Here is a 13,847-nt window from a genome sequence, read left to right as displayed (position 1 = left end):
TACGGAGGACGGTGCAGAGTGACAGCCGTGGCAGAGTCCGTGTCACTCTACATATGAGTAAATATGAGCGTGACGGAGAAAGGTGAAGTGTTTCACAGATGAGCGGCTGCTCATGAGGCAGCTCTCCTGGAGAAGTCGGCGAATCGTCGGCATATTCTAATTGCAGATACACAGGTTTAGACCTCTTGTCAACAATGTTTCCCAAAACTCATTTCGTATTAAATTTAAATGTTTACCAAAAACTGTAAGTGCAACATTGTTTCCCAAAGACTGGGACGTGACCCTCAGGTGGGTCACAAGAGATTTCCCAGGGGTTTATGAATAATGTCTTTTGACTTGGGTCGCGAAGGTTTGTGACCCCAGAAAAAAAAGTTTGGGAAACACTGGTTTAGAATACGTGACTCGAGTATTGTGTTAAAAGAGTATATGTTGGGCCCCAAAACTACATGCAAAAACTTAACTACTTGAAACATATATAAAGACTATATATTTTTATTAATTATTATTATTAATATTATTTATATTTTGTGCAGAGACTCCCCATAAAGTCTTGGAAACATAAGTTAAAATTAGGAAATTAATGAATTAAAATAATCATAATTCTACAAATGCATGTGTTTTATTAAAAATAGTATTGGTCTTGTCTTGTATACACTTGTATAACATTGTATCATGTTAGATTCAGCTGGGCTAAGTCAGGTTTAGTTCATTTAAGTTAGGATAGGTAAAAATGTTTTCTTCACAGTCCAGTTGGGGGAAAATTGTTAGGAAAAAAAAAGGAGAAAGCAGAGTTTTCACAGAACGAGTTTGTTCCAGAGACACATTTGGTGCTTTTGTTTTGAAATCCTTTTCCCAGGTCTGTAATTTGCCAATATTCCTATGATAAAGGAGATAAACATGTTTGCAGGAAGTACATAATTTGGTTATGCAGCGAAAGACCACAGAGGACTTGTTTAGATTTGGTATCAATGCGAGCGTGTACACAAAGTCAGAAATAAAAGACCAACAGTGGAATCATTTACCAGAAATGATTCTGATTTGAGTCAGTTTTAACTTGGCGGTCTCCGAAGGTGGAAATGAACCAATCCCCCAAAACACTGCATTGGTCCTGAATGGAACAGGAAGCAGATTATGTTTTCTCTGGTTTCTTTTTTTCTTCCTTTTTTTTCAGGCCCACAGAGACGACATGTCAAACACTGCATGTGATTTCAGGTCTGAAGTGTGCTGTTTGTGAACTGACTATCGTGACTATAATGGTGAGGTTTGGTTCAAAGATTTTAGGAGCGATTCCCTCTGGCACAACTTCACAATCTTAGCTCATTTTGTGTGAGGAAATAAGTCAGCTGCAGCTGTTGTCATGGCAACAGTGGGATATAAAATTCTGTTGCATACAAGTTTGAAAGTCTTCAAAAATCTGCCTGTTATTTCTACCCCGAGAATGTTCAGTTAATTTGCTCACATTTGTCCCATTTTGCCTGTGTCTCGGCTTTAAAGTGGCAAATTCACTGGAGGTCCTTTTGGCGTCATGTTGTCCAAAATAAGGTACCGTGTCAATCGTGATCCCCATGTAACCACATGTCTGCTGATCCACAAAATAATCCTGTAGCTTCTGTTCCCGAGGTCCCTCAAACCTCTTCTCTCTCTCTGTGTCTATCCATCCGGTCCCCCCTTCCTCCCCCCTTCCTCCCCCCTAACACTCAGCACAGGGGTTGTGCTTGACTGAAGCATTATAATAGCTCAAGGAAATGGTCCTTCTTAAGAAACTTTCAGGGAGCTGTCAGAGGGAGAAGATTAATGCTCGAGCCAGGCTCTCCAGGGGACTGGGACCCCCGGGTCCCCACCTCTCCCTCCTCTGTTCTCCCTTCCGTACCCATTTATCCCCACAACCCTACCCCTCACCCTAATCTCCCATCATCCTCTCACAGCCAACAATGGCATGTCCCGAGCAAACGAAAGATCCAGTCGCATATTCATGCAAAATTGCCGACACTTTTAGTTTAGCGTCACTTTACTGGAGCCCTGTTAGTATTTGCTTGTTTCGTCAGGGGAGACCTGAGTGCTTTGAACACAATGGGGCGCTGATGTGCTCATTATCTCCACCCTGACGTCCCTCACGTCTGTCAGTTTGGCATAAAGAAGGATGTAAATTACTGTCATTTCACAGTCACTTTAATCATCAATGGATGGGGGTTCATCTAAAAATGGGCTCTGTTTTTTTTTTTTTTTTTTAAGGCAGTACAAACAGATGCACTACTCACACTCTCTCTTTTAGAAAAAACAAAGTTAATTGCAGTATGTATGATAATAATAGCAGTTGGGACAGACATCTGTCCCCACGTGTTTGTTGACCACTGACTTCTACTCTGCCTGTCACTGAACACACCTTCCTACTTTCAACTTCCTGTCTCAGAAATGTCTTTCTTGTTGCTCCAATCCCACCTTTGCTTTTCATATCTGTATGCCGCCTCTCTCTCGGCCATTCCTTATTCACTGCGTTGATGTTGTACGTGAGAATCCTTCTACAAATATTCCACTCCGTTCTGACATTCTATTGATCGATGGTAAGTATGTCAGCGTGAAGGTTGTACGTCCACTTACTTATTTGTACTGACGTGACTCAAACCTCTCGAACAACAACATCTACGTCCACACTGTCCCGCTCTCACCTGTGTCAAATTATAAGGACAGTCCACTGTTTAAAGAATCATTGTTTTAATTTCAGTTTGACTTGGCAGAGCCTCAGTCGGAGGAGTCCGAGTGGCACCAAACCAGCGTCAGTGTGCTGGTTTATTTCAGAAGCGTAACTACGGTGTGACTTTGGGGTCAGTGCCACCAGCTGTCCACCAAAAAAAGAAGAGAAATGTTTTCATTTCTCTGTGCATTTTCTTAGCTGTGTAATTAGTCTTGTCATCTTTATCGCACAGCCCACTGCGCCGTGGCCAAAACAAATGTACAAGAGCACACTGGGATTGGTTTGGAAAAGAAGGGAGAAATAAGTTGGTTTATGAAGTTGTGCTAGGAAGGGTTTCAGTATTTGTGATTCTTTTTTTTTTTTTTTTTTTGCTGCAGTAAATCAGAGATTGACCGTGTGTTTAATATTCCCAGTGCTATCAGTAGAGTTACAGATGGCTGGGTGGCCTCTGGAATACCACATAAATAACACGCTTGTTTACGCTGCTTGGATGTAAATGATAGACTGAGGTCACAAACTGGGGAAGTGTGTGAGACAAAAGATGTTTTTGGATGTTTTTGTGGATGAGTTCCACAGAATGTTCCGTGCTTCCTCACCACACCGTGAGTGTCATGTTGGACCTGACCCCTCCGCTCCGTGGTCTGATGTGTGTGCTGCTCTGTTATGAGCCGCATCTCCTTGGCTCTGCTCTACATCATTACAAATTCTGATTCTAAAAGTTCAAACAAGCCGTGCCCAGGGAGGGTGGCTGGTTCTACAGAGATGAGAGTGGGGGAGCGTCCCGCAGAGACGTCCCCCCCGCCTCGCTGAAATCTTGGGGGGTGGTGGGGCAGGAGTGGAGAGACAGAGATGGAAGAATGTTGATCATTCTCCCATCTTCTTCACAACTGTGGAGCAGGACGAAGTGATTCTGATAATAAACCACAGTAAATGTAGGAATCATTTATAATTTGAACCGTGTAAAAGACAAGGTCAGTTTTATTCGTTTTACCCAAAAAAGATGTGTGTACTTTAGGGTACAAACTGATTCAAGTACGAGTATTCTCATTTGTGTACTCACTGATACTGGTTGAGTTTTAATAAATTTGCAGTGAACCGGAGTGTGACGACGGTGGAACAGCCCTGCAGGACAGAGGGTGAAGTGCATGAGCTTATCTCGAACAAGGCTTTCGACTCCAGCCCAACACTGGTACAAAGTATAGAAAAAAACTAACGTAAATCCTTCTGTTACATACATTCTAACACTGGTACAAAGTATAGAAAAAAACGATGTAAATCATTCTGTTGCATACATTACAATGAATCAACTGTAATTTCTGTTGATGCCACTAAATGGCCACAGACAAATGTGCCTAATTATCTTTGAAAGTTTAAGTTTATTCTTGAATATTTTATTTAGTATTCCAGTATTCTACATCCAACCAATACTGAACCGACCGGCCAGCCACTCTGTGAACCTCATTTTGGTCCATGAGCCAAAGCTTTGCCCACCCCTGGTGTAGAGTAACTTAAACAGCATAAACAGACATACAATGTAACGTTTTTAACACCAGATCTACAGTACAACAACAACAAAAATTCTCTCTGCGTCTGATTTAAATATTTGTACAGAATTTGCACAGATACTCAGGTACTGCATAAACCATTAAAGTGTTTATGTCAGAGGAGATACGTGGAAATAAATGAGCAGCCTATCATAATCCGCTGTTTTCATTTTCAGTTTGAGTCGATAAATGTCACTGTGTGAAACAGTTCGTGCCGTGGATTAGTTCGGCTTTACTCCCCCGAGGATGGACCTCAAAGTTGTGTGTATGCGCGGAGAGCAGTACACAAGCACAAAGGGTGAAAAAAGACAGAAAAACATTTGAGGTATGTGTCTGAATAAATAAAAAGAATATGTAGAGTATAGGATTTCAAACAGTCTGCTTGTTAACAGCTTCACTCACTGCAGCCAAAACCATATTAGGTCAGACGCTGACATTTAAGTTTTCTTTTACACTGACCAGAGAGACACGTCCGCATGTTTGACAGCTCTCACTTCAAAACTGCAAACATAAAAAATGAAGGGAGAGAAAAAATGGGAGGTGAGTACAGCATATAATGTTATGTCTGGAGATGATAAGGCCATTATTTAGAGACAGAAAATAAACAAAAACATTCCGATCTCCTCACAACCGATTAGGAAACATGGACCTAAAAGTTCACGCTGGCTTCCAACTCACTCAAAGTGCAAAACCCTGGAAAACCAGCAGAGCGGTTGTCAAAGCAAACAGCTGTGTAGTCAAGACAATAGACTTCAGACAAATTAGACATTTTGGAAAGCTCCATCATTCCAGGTCAAGACTTGGAACTCCATCTGGCAAAATCAAGAGACGAAGAAACTCCGTTGGGAATGTAAACCCGGTTAACATGACGACCACACATACAAGAAAGGAAACGAGATATTTATGTGATTCTTATCTTTAATACTACAAGAACAAATACTTCCTTTTATGCTTGTCTCGGAGTTAAGTGTTGCAACTGCTCCGTCCAACTTCCTGGCGGGCATAAAAATGGAATCGTGATGTAAAAAAAACCCCACAGGAAAAACGAGGTGAAGATTAAAAGTATTAATAAAGTTTTGTATAAAACGGCTCATTGAATTTGAAAACAGGCTGAATTCTATTTTCCACACAATAAAACGGCTCATTGAATTTGAAAACATCAGGCTGAATTCTATTTTCCACACGCACAGCCTGTTGCTTGGAACATGCTCTTAAACTCATTTATGATTGGTCCATCCATATCAGGAGTGATTAAGTGCGCTTGGCTTCACCCGACAGCTTCAAGTGTTAAAGGTGTGTAAAGTGTTATTGCCAGTAGCCCCCGCTGACCCGTGCAGCACAGCTGCCTCCCTTTTAACCGGCGAGGTCGAGAGGGGTCGTGGCTTAGCAAACCATGTGACCAGGAGGGGTCACAGGGGAGAGGTTAAAAGATCAAGTCCACTTCCACACAGGCCAGAGTTTAGGGGCACCTCCAGCATTAATTCCGTCACAAGGTTGCGGTGCTAATGACCGAGCCGTTGCGTTGCCCCCACAAACAACCGGTGTCGGTGTGTGTTGATCAGTAAAGTAACGTAAAGTCAAAACGTCGGACTTTCTCTGATGAGTTTTGAGTTTATTCTGTTTAAGGAAGTGCAGAGAGTAAAGACCTGCACAGGTGTCAGAACCACACCAGGACACACAGGAGGTGTGTGTCCTTTTGTTTATTTATTGGTTAAAACTTTACAGTAGCTCAACATTTGTGGTTTATAAAATTTTGCATGTGATTTTTTTTTTTGCATACGCATGAGTTCTGGAGTAAGACATTGACTTCTATTTTGGTTCTCATAGATGTATATATATAATATATACTTTATTTTATATAGATATACAGTATATATATTTATACATATATACTATATATATATATATATATATATAAGACAGAATAGTTTAGAAGCTTAAACTATTCTGTCATACTATATAAACTCAGTAAACCACAGTCATTGCAGGTCTTGGTGATGTCATCGACTGACACCTGGACAACAAGTGACTAATCTAATTGATGTGCTACTGTAATGAAACCTTTCCATCTCACATGTCAATGAATCATTGTTTTAAACCTTGGCATTTCCCCTTGATATTTTACAGGGCTAATAAGTCATCTTTAAATGCTGTGATAATTACTCCCTGCATGTTAGGTTTGGTATGAGGTTGACGGAAGGGTTTCAGATTTGCTGCCAGACTTCTGTCATTCATATTTTTATATATATATAAAAATATAAATTCTGATTATACAAGCTCTGAGAGACACAATCCTGGCCTGGTGATTTTATTTACAAACACAGACCCCCACTGGGCCGCAGATGTTGTATCCACCCACTAGGTGAGGACATTCACACCTAGTGACAGGCGTTGTCATGTAGTTGTATGTAACGACAGAAGAACTGCTATCGGATGTGTTGAGAAAAAAAAAACACTACTTGCTTTAATGTATGTGTACTTTCACCTTCATTTATACTACAAGTGCTTTGAATACCTAAATAGTAGATTTTTTTTTTGCTCCTGATTTATCAGAAAAAAATGATCCTAAAACCTCCCTTTCGCAGGACATCCGTATTTCTCAGAGTTACTTCTCTCACCTCTTGGCCTCCAGCTTCACTGCTTCACTGTTCTTCTTGAACCAAAACATCTCTCTAATCTTCTTGTGAGGAATCACTGGGTGTGACTTCTCACAGATGAATTAGCCCCTCAGATTTACCCCCACCAGCACCACGACCTCCAACCAACACCACCGCTGTTCTCCTTTCCCGTCCTTTCCTGTTGATTTCATCACCCTCCCCTCCCGTGACCTCCCCTCCTTCCTCCCCCATACAGTGCGGTAGCCACTGGACATTTAGGAGTGGGCGTAACAAAGGAGAAGTGTGTGTTTTATCTGTCTTGGAATTAAACTGTTAACTGGGATGTGACAAATGAAAAAAAAAGGCCAGCTCTTTGAAATGCAAAGTGAGCGTACAGTAAGTGTGAAGTAATACCCTTGATGTTTTTCTTTTTTCTTTTGTATTCATTTTGTCAAGATTTATAATTAATGCTTTTCAGGCGGAAGCTCAATGGTTTAAACTCAAAGGTTTATTCAAAGCTCAACTTTGAATAAAAGTGTATGTTTTTTATTTTATCTTAGAAAAACCATGGCAGTAGCAGGAAAATGAAGTTTCTGGACTGCTACGTTTCCACTCACGGTATTAAAATAAAGTATTCATCCAGAGAAAGGCTGAATAGAAACACAGCGGGATTACGTGGAATAATCCTCCGCCCCACTCATGCATGTGGCAACATTTCTCTTTAATTACATGTGAACCAGGTCACCTATGACAGTGTGGCCCAAGGAACGTCGCAGTCATGTGAAGAAATCTCTCACCCACTGCCACTTTAACCACTGCATACAATAGTGTGTCTGCTGTTGTGGAAACAAATGGGTCCAAATGGTCAGGGGTTAGTGGTTTTACAACAGCTCTGTGCTGTAGTACAGAGCTGTGTGCTAAAACCTGAGGTGTCAGATGAGCCAGGGCTGAGCCACTTGGTCAGCAGGACATCCTGTTTGACCCTCGTTCAAAGGGACAGCAGCCAGGCTGTGTTTTTGAAAAGCTGGTCTCTCCAGCAGGCTGAGTGCAGGCATCCTGTGGGCACTCATTTCAACTAAAGTGGCCAAATTTCAAGGAGCTAGGCCATAAGCCATCGCAACCCCCCACAACCCCCCCGTGCCAAAACAAGACCCGACTTTGAACATAGCAATTATGAGCCGCATGCATATAAACCTGAATAATGAATGAGTGTGTGCTGAATAAACGCATTTTCAATTCCTGCCATGTTGGCTGAAACATGGCACTTTTATTTGGTGGAAATCAAAATTTATGTTAATTTTTAGCCGTTGGTATACAGCGCTGCGAGCGGAATGGTTTGCATTTCAATGATCAATCCACTCCCAGCCTCCACTCAGACATTTAAATCCAGAGTTGGAATTTGAATTTTCACTGCAGGTTCCATTCATCGGCCCCTCAGCCGTTTACCCGCTCACTCTGCACCTGATTGACAGCCGGCCTTATTGTCTGTGGTCTCTTTATTTGGACTGCTGTGCATCATACTGACAACCACATAATTGGGGCAAATGCAGTTTATTTTAAACATGGAACTGTATGGCAGTCAAATGACTCTGATGCCAAATTGAAACCTTGGAACCTTTGGGGAAAGAAGACGCTGCTGCTGCTGCTGCTGATGAGAGGGCAGGAGTGGAATGGGTCAAAAGATGCTTACAATAAAACATTAAAGGGAGATCAAACTCACCGATAACACGTCTAAATTCAACTAACCTAAAACCAAATGCTTTCCAGGATCTAGCCTGCCTGTCGTTCCACGTTCTTTCCAAAATAGCTCCATCAGGATGTTGTGAGTTCTGGCCCTCTGCTGCACACTGTAATGATCCAGATCCACCCTTCAATAACAGGTCATTGCCAAAGACGTTCTCCTCCACTCTTAAGAGACCCTTTCTACATAATTAAATGTACCCTCCTTTTAATTCATCGCCAGCAACTCACTCTGCGCATTAACATCGGTGCATTTACAATGGAAATTGTAATTTAATCATGCACTACATTATTTATCAGTATATTTCTGGGGCAACACATCGTAGAGTAAGTGAGGAGACGCCGGGGGACGGAGTGAGGCAAATACAGAAAAAAAAAAAAACCAAAACAAGTTCACCGGAAGGACTGGGATGATGACGGAATTCCTTGTGTCTGCCACGAGGTTTTGGCTCAGGACACATCCTGTGTGTTTGCTCTGCAGCCACTGGTAACTCCACACAGTGGTTTTGTCTAAGACAGATGACAATGTAATCCAGTTGGACATGATGCACATTCCCATCAGAACTTTCTCTGACCTATAAAAAAAAAAGAAAATCTCTCTAAGATGAAACATCCATTTAATGATAAAAAAAAATCTCCCTAAGATGAAACATCCATTTAATGGTGCATACGAGAACTAAATGTTTGGTATGTGAGCTTTTATTTTTTTATCGCTGTGACTTGCTATAAATTACTGTAACTATACCTACTAGTTATAGCGCAGGCCAGTATGCAGCAGAGCTGGGTGGAGCCAAACCATCAGAGTCTTGGCTCCTAATGTTAAAACTACTAATGTAGCCGTCAGAATGTACAAAATATTTAAAAAAAAATAAAGACTTTAGTTCTTCCCTGTTTTGTTCAAGGTCCAAGGTTGGTCAAAGGATTCCTGCACCTGGTTTCATACATTTGTAAGTTCAGAAGAACAGCGCAGGATGACTGACAGGCTGGAATCAGCAGTGAATCTTAATGCAACAATGTCACATGAGATAAATCACGCTTGGCAAAGAGCAAGAATATCCTAAACCTAAACTTGTCTGCAGCAAACCACACTGTAAAACTCTGTGACATCTTTATGTTCTGGGAGGCTCGTTCAAAACTTTCTGCAAGAATTTCCACATTGGTTGCGTTCAGATGTTGGGTCAACAAAATTACACGTCTCGCAAGGAGCTCCAGATCCACCTAGAAAGCAGAAAACATCGGCTCCGATGGCAGACCGACCGACAAACAAACCCCACCGCTCTGACGCTCCTGGGTTTACTCACTTCTACGGTCTGAGCAACGAACACTGCACAGCAGGAAGTCTGTTATCTCCTCTTTGATTCATTATCTGAACGCTCGGCCTCATCTCTCAGCTGAGTCTGCATTTAATAATTCACTCGCCCTCTCCACTTTTGACAGGGAGATGAGGGATGAAATATGTTTAACTCTGACAACAAGTGAGTAATTGTCATCGTTTGACGCCAGCCACGGGAACAAATGAGTCCACGCCGTCAGCTGATGACGCTGTGGGAAACGGTCGTTTTATGAAACAGGTGCTTGATAAAAATGACTGCTGACCTGGCAGTTATAAAGATAATGATGTGATGTATGAACAGATGTGACTTCGGTGGCGATTGATGCATAATTGCAAATGAAAAATGTTACTGGTTAACGCAGTACTGGTAAACTGGGAAACTGAAGGACAGAACGTTGTTCACGTTTTTGTTACAATTGTTGTTAAAATTATATTCTTTACTAGAAATCCTCACTTTTATTACACAGAGACAACCTGAGGTGATCTCACTAGAGACTTTTTTAATAACAAAGGGTAAAAATCTGAAACATTTACGCCGCTGTAGACCCACGGTTCAGTTCCTTGGAGAGTTCATTTGTTTGGGTCTTTGTGAAATCTCATCTGAACTCGGGATCAATAAGTGGACTCTGCCTGGGTCTTAGCCCACTGGTGTGGGTCACTTACAGTAGTGAAACACCAACCAAAGAGAATTTTCAATGAGCAGCTGTTGTTACTGCCTGACTTTGGCCACGCCCACTTTCAAATGTGAAGCTTGAAAGTGAACCGAATCAAATAATCCGTCATCCTGCGTTTTATCATATTATGAAATGTATTTATGTCATATTGGTGAAAATAACCAGCGGCCATAATGGGATAAGACCCAGGACTAATATTTAATGTCATGTAAAATGTTAAAGATCTCATTTTTCCCATTGTGTCCTTTGCTGTACCCACAATCCTACACCTCTGCTCTCGCCCGGGACACAATTCAATCAAATAGACGAGTGTTGGTGGTGAAGGTGGAGGTGGTGGAGACATGAAAAATGTAATTTGTTTTTTTCTCATTCCAGAGATGGGAGAGCAACTGCCACTCCTGAGCCCACACCCCACCCTCTGAGCACCTTTCAATTTTCCAGATTAGCACCCCCATTGTACCTCTGGCATGTCTCAGAGACCCTCGGAGGCACAGCGCGGCAATCCTCCTCAGAACATCAGTGCTGCCCCTGCTGCTCTTATCCTCTCGTCCAAACACTCCCTGTCTCCTCAATCTTATTAAGCTAATTAACTCCTACCCCCGCCGCCAATTTCATTCCATCTCATTTATTTGTTTCTGCTAACCCCGACCCCATCTTTAATCACGTTTGAGTTTAACCTAATGCGTGTCTATCAGAACCTTTGCTCAGGGGCGTCGTGAAAGTGATGAGCGAGCATGTACATTTAAATAGTTCCTGGAGAAAAATAAATGGTAAAATAATTGGAAAAAAAAAACTACTAAAACAGCATTAAACTGCTCATTATGTGAAACAGGATGTTGTCCTTTGGGTATTATTTTACTTTGAAGGAAGATCCACGAGCAATATATGCAGCTCCACATCTGCCATTAACTGTTCGACAGACTGTATAAATAAGTCGTGCCACTGCGCGGTGCGATGTTGTGTTCTGTTCCAACTGTGTAATTACGTCTGAGCTCTGCCAATGAAAATGATGTGTTTATATCAAAAAATACAGGTATTCACATGAGCTTGTCTTGACTCAAAGATTTATGATGGAGAACGCTGGGTGAAATATGAAATAAATATCTAAAAATAGACCCTTATCATCTTGATCTGAGTGTTCACATCTTTAAGAGACAGTCTGGCAGTGTAAGCATCACCAACCCCTCTCTCACCCCCCCCACCCCCCACACTGGCACATCTCTGTGTGCAGAAGAGGATGTGACCTTTCCACTCCAGGAAGGAACACTCGAGGTGAAATGAGAGACAGTTTATGACAGCGATAATCGTAAGCATCCAGATTGTCCTCGTTCAGAAGAACAACCAGGAACAGCGGGGATATTTAGGCCTGACATTTGTGCACTGGAAACAAACACAAGCTGTTTACACACCTTAGTCGGAACTGAATATGCTGAATAAGGAAAAATAAGACTCGCATCAAGTAGAGCTGTGAGATAAATTTTTCGATAATTAAAAATTGCCCATTGCGCAACATAAATCAACGCACTTGGCCACGTCACCTACTGTAATGCATGCAAATTGCACGACGCTGACACACATTTAATCACAGTCTCCGACGCAAGTTAACGCCTGCGTCACCGTCTGCGAACGAGATTCGGCAACGTCATTCGCATTTTTAGTGGCTAGTCGGTAAACGTAGGTCGTAACAACAACCGCAGGCGATGATCACGATCTGATAGACGTCAGACTATTGGCCGACTCCGTGCTGTTTAGTGGCCATGACCAAATAATAAAGTTTCCTACGTTAACCCCTCACCTTTGGTTGAAGATTTCAACTGTTGTTAACATGTTTGGTCTTGTTACTGTTATCATCGTTTTGAGTTTTACTTCCCGTCCGTCTGTGACGCACCGGTCTATCTGATACTGGAAACGTTTATACATTCATGAACAACGCCTCAGACAGAAGCGTCTTCGATATGACAAATTCTGAAAATAATCTGTCTTCGTTCTCACAGTCTTCACAGTTCAATGCTGTCAGTTTTGATATACTTAATGAGAACTTCCAACATAAAACAATGTCCCGACTTCAGTGGCTAATTTATCAAAATAAAAAATTAGTAAACTGAGAGTCAACAGATTATTGTAAGGTCATTGATATGAAAAAAAAAAGAAAATAGCTCAACTATGTTGAATTTTAAATCATATTTTTATTTTAATCCCTGTACTGCCTCAACTCTGATTTCTATGCTCAAAGAAATCCTTCTATCATACACTGTTGTACACTGTTACTGCGGTACAGTACAGTAGGTCACAGGGTGTGAACTAAAGGCTTCTGCTTAACTCAAAAGAAAAACTCCAGTTATGCTTCCATGATTGAGTTCTTTTTGTTAGAATGTGATAAATATATATATATATATATATATATATGTATATACATATATATTTTTTTTTTCATAGAAGAAACGAGTTTTGCTTCTGTGGTGACATGAGTCTGGACCACATCCCTGGTACCAACTCTACCTGGAAACCCCAAATAATAACACCAACATCTCCTCACAGAGAAGATTATCTGCATGTTGCTACATTCCAAGGTTTTTCACACGGAGCAGATGAAGGAGAAATTAAACCGTTTACACCTGCGTGATGTGGAGGGTGGATGTGAATACTATTATTGGATGGATTGTAGCCTCAAACTGGGTTAGCCGTCCAGTGTTAAAACTCCAAACTGTTTCACACGCACTCGGTAAACAAGCCGTCCAAATGTTTTCAGGCTCATAGGTGACACGTCCACCTCTCGATTGCTCACAGCTGAAGGCTGCACAAGTTTGTTTGTTTTCTGCAGGACCGACCAGACTCTGGCACTGTTTGTTTTTCACACTCTGCACCGTCAACAAATTCCTGCTCCAGCTAAACTAATACAGCACCTTACACAACAACCACTCAGTTCTGACCATCCATCCACCCAGGCTGGATTTTATCAGCGGGATCGTCACTTGTCTTTTAACAAGACAGAAAAAATAAATAAATCCTCGAAGGGTTAGCGTAAGACCTGAACAGAGAGAGAAGAGAAAAAAAGGGAAAAAAAAGATGGAAACAAGGATGAGCTCCTGTTAATGGCTGCTCCAGCAGCAGCTGACAGAAGTCACATCTTCAACAGGGTGTGAAATTCCTGCTTGGATGGGACCAGAGTCTGGCAAATAGCTGAGGGGACAGAGAGGAAGGGGAGGCAAGCCAGCCTGTCTGCCTGCACTGGTCCCCTGAGCCCCCCCCCCCCCCCCCCCTCTGGCC

Source organism: Cynoglossus semilaevis, chromosome 2 (assembly GCF_000523025.1).
Source record: "Cynoglossus semilaevis isolate Cse_v1.0 chromosome 2, Cse_v1.0, whole genome shotgun sequence".
Classification (NCBI taxonomy): Eukaryota; Metazoa; Chordata; class Actinopteri; order Pleuronectiformes; family Cynoglossidae; genus Cynoglossus; species Cynoglossus semilaevis.
This window is presented reverse-complemented; position numbering follows the sequence as displayed.